The following is a 12,757-nucleotide window of genomic DNA, read 5'->3' as shown; positions in this document are numbered from 1 at the left end:
AATTGTGTAACAGGTAGTAGTAGCCGAAGCTCCAACATTTAAACCGAACCAACAACTCGGCCTGCTTAACCTTACAATCGCATAGACACAGACACATCCTTTTACCAGTATAGATGACAAAGCTAACTGCATGAATTCGTCACTTTGCTCTGCTTTTCCTTTCTAAAAGAATGTGTACCTTCCAAATATTTGGGTTGTTCTTTTGCTTTATAGGTTTCACTCAGCGTAATATTATTAATGTGAAATATCCTAAGCTCCTGAGCAATGATGAGAGGTGAGAGTAAATCATTGGTTAAATTGTCAAATATAGTTTTTTCATTTCAAAAACGATTTTATAATTGTAACTACAAACTAGATTTATCCTTCTGGACACAATTATCCACTTAGAGGTTTGGTAAAACAGTGGATACTGCAGCTAAAACACCTTTCTTCCTCTGTCCAAGAGTGAGATAACCTCCAAATAAAGTAAATGAGCACAACGTGTCTTAGTGGGAAGATGCTGTAGAATATCCGCAGCCACATGCTACTTAACAGAATGAGATCCTTGACACGATGACAAAGGTTTAAAACGATCAAAGATCCCTGTTCTGCTGCAGCTTTCTTCTATCGTCACAGTCACTGGGGAATAGGAAATTTTTCATCTGACCCACCAATGAGAACTTATGGTTTTAAATCTGAGTTTTCTCATTCTCCTAAGTATGTAATCCTACTAGGGTGGTGAGCTTTACTTGCCTGAAGTAGCTGGTTTGAAGGCACCAGAACTTACTTTTGACTCAGTATCAGTCAGCAGAAAACAAAACAGCTCCACCATGAGAAGTTCAGGAAGGGATTAGACTGAGAGATTACTTGATACGATCTGCCATATGGAGTATTGGATAGGAAATTATAGTATATCCTCGTCTAAACCCTGGCATAACAGTCCCATTACAGGAGTGTTCAATGTACAGTATGCAATTATATTCTCATAGTTAAAAGACTCAATTGGGGAAGAACCTGTAATAGTCTTTGAAATTCGTCCAGTTCCTCTCAATACTACTATCATTTTGAATTACTACCAGCTAATTACGCTCTCTTGTTTACCTGATCATAAATTACGACTTATCTTGATAAAGCCAATTTTTTCTTAATATTTTATGAGGCAAACTTTGAAACTTAACAGCAGCAACGTCCCTAGATTTTGATATTTGAAACGTTTCCACATTATATGCTATCTGTTTACGTAAACTAATCCCGATTTAACCCTACTCTATCGAACAACTACATGGATTCCCAATAAATATAGTTGCTACTTCTCTAACTCTACCAAATAAGCATGATACTGTGATACGTCTTGGTGAAATTACATACATATATTTCTGCTCTGCCATGCTCTGTCATAGTTTCTTTTGCTTCTAGTAGTGCTCCTAACAGTTCTTCTTCAGAATGGATTTCCTCACAATCTTAGAAATTCTCAGTTTGAAACCTAATAATCCTCTTTCAGTTATTAGCTGCTATAAATCAAACAACTTCACCAGAGTATTTAGTAAAATATTTTAGTGTATCCTGATTAAGCATTTACCTAGAGTTCTTGTAGACCATAAAAGGTTTCTTGTCCCAAATATACAGGCTGAATTTCATTTTTCCTGTCTACATGAGATCAACATTAACTTCACTACCTCTCGAACGCCATTACCAATTATGTATGTAAAAATGGCTCGTTTGAGTTGAGAAAATTTTTACGTCATCGAAGAAGATCGAAACGTTGTTCGCTCCTCTACGTAAAAAAATTTTTCAACCCAAACGAGCCGTTTTTTACATATATATTTTTTCTCTAAAAGTGGGTTTTCTCGACATCACTGATCACCATTACCAATTATTTAAATCGAAACATACGTTTTCGTATGACTGTTTTCAGTTTTGAGGAAGCTTTTTATTTGATCTGGTATAGTGGTTTGATATTCAAGCTCTTTTTTATAGTTATCATATTATCTTAGGTTCATGTCATAAATGTGTTTCTTCATGGAATATCAGGAATGTAAGTTGTATTTTCAAGACACTTTCCCTTACACAAGGTGCAGTTCTCTTACTTTTTCTCTGTATCCTGTATGTTTAGAATACACTGTTCAGAATTTTCAGTATAATATTGTCATATCGGCTATCTGTTTAACCATGGTCGCCTTAAAGATGGTTCTACAAACAACAGTCAATCATTTTTAATGGTACAGACACGGGAAATTACACTTAATATACATGAAGAAAATATCAGTTTTCTATAAATGCTGTTGTCGTTACCTTTTACGTAATTTTATCCACATACACCTATCTATTACAGTTAAAAATTCAGTGTCACCTTAAATAAACATCTGACATCGAAAGCTCACTTCGAAATAGTCAACTTTAACGTCACGTAACAACAAACTCAATGTTTTGCTCTTTCTAAGAACACTTACAATTTGATTTTCTTTATTCTTATAAGGACTTTATTCATCCTTGTATTATTTATGGTCATACCTCATGAATATCTGTCTCTTTTTCCTTTTACAAAAGACTTATGATGCTAGAATTCCATATATTCCATCTAGCTTTCAGTCGTACCCATATCTATTCAGGAGTTGTATGATTACATCACAATTTCCAATATTTTCCATCGTATTCAAAAGCTTTATATCATATATATATATCACATGTGAACTCCTGACGTAAAATTTTATCCTTGTCAACTTGTTAAACTCTGCTACATCCTCTCTGAAAGATGCTTCTTCCAGATGAAAATCTCTCCAAAAACATTAACTAGATGTCTATTCCAGAAATTAATGGAGGGCATGTTGCAGCCCATATTTAAAATCTGCCTTCACATATTTATCTAGCCTGAATATGATCATCATTTCATACCTTTCAGTTGGCATGTTAAATCTTTTTCACTACAATAACATTCATGCTTCCTCATCCATTATCCATAACAATTATGCCCCAAAGTTTTACCTCGTGGTCAAAGAGCAGGTGCAGTCCTCTTTTGGCCCAATAGTCTTACGGGTTGAAATAAAATGACAGTGGAATAAAATGTCTTTTGTCTTTCATCATTTAGACCAACTGATAGGTCCTAGTATTGTGTAAAAATCTTTTTAGTGATTTGTAAAAAACAAAAGAAAGAGTTGAAGTGTTATTTTATTTTTATACACTTGTGATTTTGAGTCGCACCTGCACATTAAGTGGAATTTGAAAAAAAATTCTGCAGTCAACTTGATCCATACTCGCAAAGTTGAGTACAAAAATCAGGGTACAAGCGTTCTTCACGTTTGTACTGTACATATCATGCAGCAACAATGTAGTAAGTGTCCAAAAAAATAAAAACTTTCTGTCTCTTCTAGATGCATCTCCTCCTAAACAAGTAGACCAACCTAGACCAAATTTATCTTGCCAACTTAGTAGTCCAAAGACAAATCAGGTTCATATTATTCCTTCCATGTACAAAAAAAATAATGATATTTTAAAGATAAATTTATACATCATTACTGCAGCAGCTATTGTAAATACCTGAATTTGAAGAAAACTCGGACCACAACGAAATTCTAGAAGATAAAGATTGTAAATAAAATGTTCAGTATTTTGGCTTATTTCCCATAATATATAAAATATACAGTAATTGAATATCCAGATACAGTGCAGAGAATGAAGATATTGCTGCTGTTTAATTCTTCTGCTTTTTGTCTGATTCAGTACTAAAGCTTGAATTAGAAAAGTGTTTAAAAATTAAAATGTATTGAACATATTTCTTATTCCTTGATTTAGAATACAGTTTTAGAAATAAGCAATTTTGAAGAATATTATTAAATTTGACACATTAAATGTTCCAGCTTCAGACAGCAAAAATCCTAACTACATCATTACTGAAGTGATGCAAATGCTTTGTCATTTTTGCTAAGGTTCTCGAGTCGATTTCTACACCTCCTCATTTCCCATCCACTTCCAATGCCTCATAACAGTTTCCTTGGAGAATGAACGCTACTGAAAATCCTCACAGAGATTTTGTTTCGCGTTTTTTAAGAGAGAAAATGAAAGGCAGTATCCTTAAAATAATTTGCAAAAGTCCATTATGAAGAGTTAACTTTTATTTGTAGACTTTCACCAAATATGTTGGGCTTTCACCGAGGGCAGAGCTGGGTATGCAGATTTACTCTAAAAATTAACTGAGTTGCAGAGCTACTCAAGTTTTAATAACAATTTTTAGGACAACTAGTTTCCAATATTTTGTCAGCTTCCAGTATTTAAACTATGAGTATATGTAAAATAACAGCTGAATTATTAATATCATACGACTTAGAAGAGGATATATTGTATGTATGATGTATATTTGTATACTTGTATCAAGCATATTTAAAATATCTGTACTATTCCGCCCTATTATATATCAATAGATCCACATTATCTATCAAAAAATATATATTAGACATCGTGAAAGTGTGAACAAACGTTTTCAAAATTCAAAGAAATTATTATCTCAAGAATACTGTTAGTATCTGAACCAGAGGTCAATCTTCATATTTGTTAATTTAGACTTATTTTTGTTATTAAAACGAAGATATATTAATTTAGATAACTACAAGTTTTAGATAATATCTTAATATTCGTTAAGATATTATCTTCTTGTGGTATCCCAAGTTATTTACTATAATGCTCAACAATAAAAGTATTAGCTTTCAAGATTTGGATGCCATGTACACTCTTGCTCAAAAAGGTTATTACATGTGATATTTTGAGCTTGTTTTTCCCTTATTTGTTATTTTTGTTGTGTTTTTAATGTATGCAATGTCCTTCCTTTGGTAATTATTGGTATGTTTATAACATCAACATTCGTATAATATTTCATGATTACGTTTTTTTATAGACATTTCTGTAGAACTTAAGATGTATACCATCAGAAATGGACTTTTATTTCCCACTTCTAAGTCAAAACAAATAAGACACTCATTTTGTGGAAATATTTAGTATCAATCGGAAACTTTTAGTAAAAGTGCGACAATTACATTCACATCAAAATATTCAACTCAATAAGGTGTGTGTCCCTCACGTGCAGCAATAATGTCCGCTAGGCAACGTGGCATACTCTCAACTAACATTACGAGTCTTTGATTTGGAACTCTGTTCCACTCTTCAAACTGTGGTTGGCGTAACTACTGTAGGGTTGTAGGAGGATCGTGCCTATTCCCGACTGCATGGCCAAGTTCATCCCAGAAATGCTCTATCGATTTGGTATCTGGGCTTACAGGTGGTTGCTCAAAAACTAACACACCACATTGTTGCAAGAAATCTTGCACATTGCGAGCATTATAAGCCGGTGCATTGTCCTGCTGCAGCCGAAAATTGTCCTGGGCAAATGGCAGTAAGTGGCGATACAGGATATCCTGACACACAGCACAAGTGACGTTTTGATCCAGAATGACCAACTGGCTGACAGCTGCAGAACAAAATATACTCCAGATGTGCATTGAACCTCCGCCTCCTGCGACGTTCGGTCGAACAATTTCATCATTCAGCTGTTCTCCAGGAAGCCTGCGTACTTGTATCCGTCCATCAGTCGGGCAGAGAAGAAATCTGGATTCGTCAGCAAAAACTTCATGATTCCAGTGTGCAATCGTGATATTACGGTATCGCTGATCCAACTGCAGCCTGTTGTTGCGATGTCTAGCTGTCATTTTAGGTTTCTTGATCATCTGACGTGAAACCCGGATCTGTTGTTGCACATGTAATTCAGAAGCAATTAACCTGGAGGACATCATACAGTTTCGACAAGCAATAGTGAGGATCCGGCGATTATCGCGTACTGTAGAGGCACGTGGACGGTCCGTCAGTCTTCTGGGACTCACACCTCTTCTTCTGAAAACTCTGTTTACGGTCTGCCTGGATACACATGTAGTTTTGCAGTATCGCCCTGTTTCAACCCAGCGTCGTAGGCAACCATCTGATTTCTCAAACCTACGTTAGTAGGGCCTGGCATAATGTCTAAAATATTTCCAGAGTTGAAAACTCGTCGCCAACAGGTAGGGAACAAAAGTAACACCAAAATGACTGGTTTTTATACCTCACCCCAGACACTGCGTTTGGGAAAAGTCTCAGAATACTGCCATGTTTAAGGGTTTAAACCGACTCAAAATAAACTCAGTTAATGCAGAATAGTAGAGAAATAAAACTTGAAAGTTTAAAGGCAATACGCAAAGTGAATTTAGTTTTAAAATGATATAAATGATCAAAAATCACATTTTCGAACATGTAACAACCTTTTGAGCAGGGCCTGGCAAGGCCTAGAGCGTTAAGGCGTGCGCTTCGTAATCTGAGGGTCGCGGGTTCGGGCCCGAGTCGCGCCAAACCTGCTCGCCCTCCCAGCCGTGGGGGCGTTATAATGTGACGGTCAATCCCACTATTCGTTGATAAAAGAGTAGTCCAAGAGTTGGCGGTGGGTGGTGATGACTAGCTGCCTTCCCTCTAGTCTTACACTGCTAAATTAGGGACGGCTAGCACAGATAGCCCTCGAGTAGCTTTGTGTGAAATTCCCAAAACCAAACCAAACCTTTTTGAGCAAGAATGTACATGTTTAGATACTCTTTTAAGGACAGATCGATATGTTTCTTTCATAAATGTACAAACACATCTGCTTCACGCTACCAACAAACAACGTTTTTTTATAATGATATGAATAATTTAGTTCATATTTAGCGGTTATGTACTTATCGCTAAGTGTGTTAAAGCGTTAGACTCGTAATTTAAGGGTCGCGGGTTCGAATCCCGGTCGCACCAAACATGCTCGTCCTTTCAGACGTGGGAGCGTTATAATGTGACGGTCAATCCCACTATTCGTTGGTAAAAGAGTAGCCCAAGAGTTGGCGGTGGGTGGTAATGACTTACATTGCTAAATCAGGGACGGCTAGCGCAGATAGCCCTCGAGTAGCTTTGCGCGAAATTCAAAACAAACAAACAAACATACTTTTTCACACACTATATTTATTTTTATACACTGATATTGTTGTTAAGGCTAAAAGTAGATAGATACCTGAGTTTTGTACTATTTTGCTAGGTAAGGCTGATTTATTTTACTTATTCACTTCAGTTTCGTTGTGATATTGTAAGTTATATCACACAAGTAACCAAAGTTTCAAGTCAGCATTCATTATTCCTATGGTTAAAGGGAACTGGTTTGTTTTGTTTTTCTATCAAAACTCCTCATGATATGTTTTCTTGTAAGTAAGTATTTTATCGTAAGACATAAATGATTAAAAACGTTATCAGTACTTTAGACAATTATAGTTACATATTTTTATTTTAAGGATAGGGATGGTGAGGAAATGGAAACAAAAGGACTTCAGTTCGTGATTTGATAAGTTTCTGTCTGGTATGGCGCACGTAAGTGCAAATTTTATGAGCTTGAGGAATTTACTCAATAATTTATGAAAAAATAAGTGAATGCACATTATTCTTTAATCACGACACTAAAGCAGTTACTGTAGCTGAGTTGCAGTACTTTCCAATGTCAAATTGGGATTAAATCACGGTGGATTACACCAATAACCACATCGATAACATGCTACGCCGCTTTGCAGAGATCATAAGAATACGAAAAGGACCAACTAAGTACTGAATTTTAATACGAACAGACGCTGTTTATAACAATTTGATGTTATATTTTGTCAATACATTTGTTTGGTAAGTTTCTGTTGTGTTGGGTGAAATGCTGAATTACACATCTTTTTACAGGCATCTGATAAAATATTTTGCTGTTCTAATAAATCATTCATGCTGTCCATAAAAATGTCTTATTATATAAATTACATTATGTAGATTTTTAATATAACATGCATTTCTCAGTTTAACAGTGATAAGTGGATCTGTATTTCACCTTAATAATAATGGTCTGATTTGTTACAAAATATGGAAATATTTTGTCTAAGACTGTACATATTGAAGTTTCCATGTAACAGTATATTAGCACATTCAGAGGGTTGAGTACGTTACATTAAAATATTGTTGAATTTGCAAATTATCAAACAATCTGATAACGACAATGATATAGAGTTGTTATGAAACAAATGTATGAAAATTACATTTTGATATTATTTCGTGCGGCGGAGATAGAGTGATGACACCAGAGACCAATTACTTTTTGGAAGGATATGTAACATAACAACATATAACAGCAACATTTGTAGATTTCGTTTGATTAAAGATTTTTTTTATATCGAAAACGTTGGTAATATAACAGAAAATAGTTTAATTTAGAAACAATTTAAATTTAAAACTGGATAAATATTTTCACTTTCATGTACTAAGTGATCCTACATCTTTACTTGATGCTTATTATTCCAACATCCACTACACATATAAGGTTTCATGTGCCCCACCATGATTGCCTTGCTTCCCGTCGTTAAAACTGTAACAGTAAACAGCCTAACTATTCTACATAGATAAATGCATTTTGATTTTTATGATTCATTCTATTTCCAGAAACGAAGCGTGACGTGACACACATTGGCTTTTGTTTAAGTTAGATGATTCAAGAATAAATGCTTCATTGTAATGGTTTTTCAAATCGGAGAGTTGTGTTTCATAAATATAGTCTTTACTTTGTAAATGAGGGCATTGCACCTAATTGACTTGGCGAGTGTTTCCAGAATTATTTGTTCTCTTAAATCTGCCGTACGAGTTTTTTCCACATCCATTAGAACCATTAAATGCCTATTTCCTTGAACTGCTGTGTTGTCCCTTGCTTCTTTGACAATTAACATACTATATGAAAATCATTACTTTTAAAGAGTTGCAACATATATTACTCTAGCTATGAGAAAAGCTCAGTGGTAGTGCAGAAGTGAATTGTTGGAAACCTGCCATGAAGGAAAAAGATATATACTAAATAAATCACATGTGACATTACTTCCCACAGTGACAGCAACATGTCACTGCCTAAGTCTGTGCAAATTGCTTTTATAAAGTCTAATTAACCTTTTATTTCTTCCAGCTATGACTGAGTTTGTTAAGAAGAAAAAGTCGAAACACAGAAGGTTCACATCAACAATCATATTGAGAAAACACAATTCTGAATCATAATACTGAAAACAAAAAGCAAATATTCGTGTTGTGTGTGCATTGAACTTGTAAGAGAGAAGTGGAGAAACGTTTGATAGATTTCTCTCTCCTTTCTGTACGTTATATTAAATGAAAACAGAAAATGTAAGAATTAACTCTATTCAGTTAACAATGAACCAAACATTGTAACTTTAAACAAAGAAAAAAATCTAAGAAACGAAGAAATAATAAAGAGTTAAAAACTAAACGTTTCAAAACTTATTCTAACTGGGAGTGAAACGCAATAAAATTAACAAAGCCAATTTTAAACATGAATGCACCTCACACACACGACCTTCGCACACTGCAATCCAAGTGCAAAAGTGTGATAGTCCCTAACTATTATTCAATTAATTGACAGAAAAAAAAACTGTCCTTTATCAGCAGGTGTCACATACTATCCTTGTGTAAGAAATATGCTAAGTGCCAGTTACTAGGTGCTCATCTTATTTATATCAAAAAAGAAAAGTTAAGTTGTTTACTTAATCGACTTTTAATATCCCAACTGAACTTTTAAAAAATCATAAATTCGTAAAGTTAAGGGGCTGCTACAGTCGTGCGTCACATTTATTTATTAATATAATTACTAACAATACATGTTGTTTGATATGGATAAATATTCGATTTATTTGTATTTTATCTGATTTAATATACATGCCATTTAATATACATAGCTTTTCCCCTTTCCAAGTATAACTTTCTGTAGTGCACAGTCAAGATAGAGTGGCACAATCTGTAATTCCAAACCACCAGTCATTTTTCTTTCTTTGCCATTATCAGTTTCTGTGTACCTTTTTGTTTAATAGGAAGTGCCCATGTAAATAAGATAATTTGAATATTATTACTTCTGCTGTTATTATATGGTAGAGGAATTTTTAGCAATGGTACAAGTTCTCCCCCTTCCAATACATCTTTCTAGGTTCTGTTGGTAATATTGTTCAATTCAGTTTTATTTAAACAGCATTTTTCCTTTCCACAAGTCTAGTTTCTTGCTGTTTCTAATTCATGTGTAATAATATACATCAAATATTACATTATATATTAAATATATATTATATGATATAATAATACTGTAATAAATAAATTAGGTCTATATTATACATTAGATATTTAAGCATTTTCCAGTTGTTAATATAACTAGAAGTACAAAACGTGGAAGCGTATATTCACTGCCAGGCGTAATATTACCACTTTACGCCTAGCTGTATCTACAGCAATAAGTCTGAAAGCCTAAAACTAATACAGTGGTATCTCGGTTCTCGAACTTAATCCGTTCCAGAAAGCTGTTCGAAAACCGAATCAATTTTTCCCATAAGAAATACTGTAAATTAAATTAATCCGTTACAGACCTCCAAAAATTTTGCATTATGAAGCATTTTAAGTAAAAATATTGCTTATTTATACCTGTATAATAATACTTACATGCATAAAGTCAACAACAAAACTATAAATACAATAAAAAAACAATAAATAAAAATTTAACTGCACTTTAACTGTGCTGAAGAGAGCTGATGGCGTAAGTGAAAGGTGGTGAGAAACGTGGAGAGTTATTATTGTTTTGAAGGGGAGTCACCTTCCATAAAGACGTCAGGTAACTCTCCTTCTGGAGTTCTTTCTCTTGCACCGCTACAACTCGCTTGAGACTCACTGGACCTACTTCACTAAAAACTTGTCTAATGAGAGTAAAGAGTTTTTTATTTGAAGTGGAGTGGATGTTTTATTATTTTCACCTCATAACTTAAAATAATCAAGAAGAATGAATAATTTTACAAAAAGTACGTGTCAGAAGTGGGAATATTTGGTGAAAGTGAAGTAGTACTTTGACTAAATGTCAACTACTGAAGGTGGTCCAAACGATGTCAAATAACACTGTTATTTATTAAAACTCTGGAAACATGCTATAGTTGTTTTGCTTTGCTGTGATACCGTTTTCCAAAATACTTTTTTACTTTTTTACCTGTTCATGTAAGTTTCTTTGTCTTTTTCAGTGACTTACTTTTTTTTGTCATACAAATAATTAAACTACAGTTTTATTACTAATCACATGAAGTGACCTGGCATTGATGACGATAGTATTATTTTAGTATAATCAAATACAGAACATGTGTCTATAGTCATCTGATGAAGTGTAATATTAAATGCAATAAAAATGCACAAAATAATTTTATTATCGTTAAACGAAAATAATATTACAATAAAGGTATTTATTTATTTATTATAACGTACAAAGCTACTCAACTGGCTATCCGTGCTCTGCCTGTACGGGTATCGAGACACGATTTTAGCTCAGAAACTCCGCTGATTTACACTACGCAAATAACTTTATAATCAGCATGTCACTAATACCACTATATCACATTGTGGCGGGACTTTGGTTATTTTTGTCACACCTAACTGGCACCGTGAAACATCACCATGCCCACTGGTGGCACCCTGGTAAACTATCATGCCCATGGTAACAATATGGTACACTATTGGGCCCTCTATCGGTAACATTGCCTATATTTTCTAGAAGTAAACACTGGTATTGACTTGTTTAGCACTTTCTGTCTCTAAATACGATCTCTGAATTATACTGTTGGTACGTATTTTGTTTTTATGTTGCTCATTGACTGTTTTTGTTTTATTTTGTTTTTATTTTCCCTCTGTAAACATCGCTATCGTCTACTTTTTGTCTGTCTTTTACTTTCTGTAAAGCCTAATCTTGAATTCTGTATTACGTAAATTTGCTTATGAATGGCTGTAAACTTTCACTTTCAACGTGTAAACACTGCTAATGATTGGTGTTTGTCGTTTTTTATTTTGTTTTTTCCTTTAGTGCATCCAGTTGCTGTGTCTAAATGCATGTAAATAGTTCGTATGTGACTCGTTTTATAATTTCTACGTATGAGCATTGCCAAACACGGGTCTCTGGTCTTTCAAATTAAGTTTTCAGTTTTATATATCTTAGACTGTGGTTTTGGAGATGATGTATGTTTATTTTTTCTTAAGAAAAGTTAATTTAGTTTCTTTTGTATATCACAAAAATAGTTATCTGTTTTGGAATTTCGCACAAAGATACTCGAGGGCTATCTGTGCAGGCCGTCCCTAATTCAGCAGTGTAAGACCAGTCATCACCACCCACCGCCAACTCTTGGGCTACTCTTTTACCAACGAATAGTGGGATTGACCGTAACATTATCTCTTTGCACCGCTACAACTCGCTTGAGACTCACTGGACCTACTTCTCACTAAAAACTTGTCTAATGAGGTCAATCCTCGTTTTCGCTGGTAAAAAATTAACCCAAGAATAGCAATGGATAGTGATAACTAGCTGCCTTCTCTCTATTATTTAATTACTAAATTAGTGACGGCTAGCGTAGAGAGCACTCATGTAACTTTGTTTGAAATGCAAACCATTTGTCCGTTATAAAGACAAAATACATGGACGTGACCCTTAAGAGGAAGAAAGCACTAAAACTCCAAACAAACAACATCAACATAAGATAGTAAAAATTAAATAATCAAGAAGAATTAAACTTACAGTAGTAGAGGAGAAAAAGAGAGGTAGAAATAGAATACGACCGTTTCCAATACCTAATATTCGATGCAGAGACAATGACGTTACGAAAATTGTCCAATTTCCTTCACTCCAGTAACCCTGTTAACGAATTTTACAAGCATACGC

Source organism: Tachypleus tridentatus, chromosome 6, assembly GCF_004210375.1.
Source record: "Tachypleus tridentatus isolate NWPU-2018 chromosome 6, ASM421037v1, whole genome shotgun sequence".
Lineage (NCBI taxonomy): Eukaryota > Metazoa > Arthropoda > Merostomata > Xiphosura > Limulidae > Tachypleus > Tachypleus tridentatus.
Note: the sequence above shows the minus strand (reverse complement) of the source record.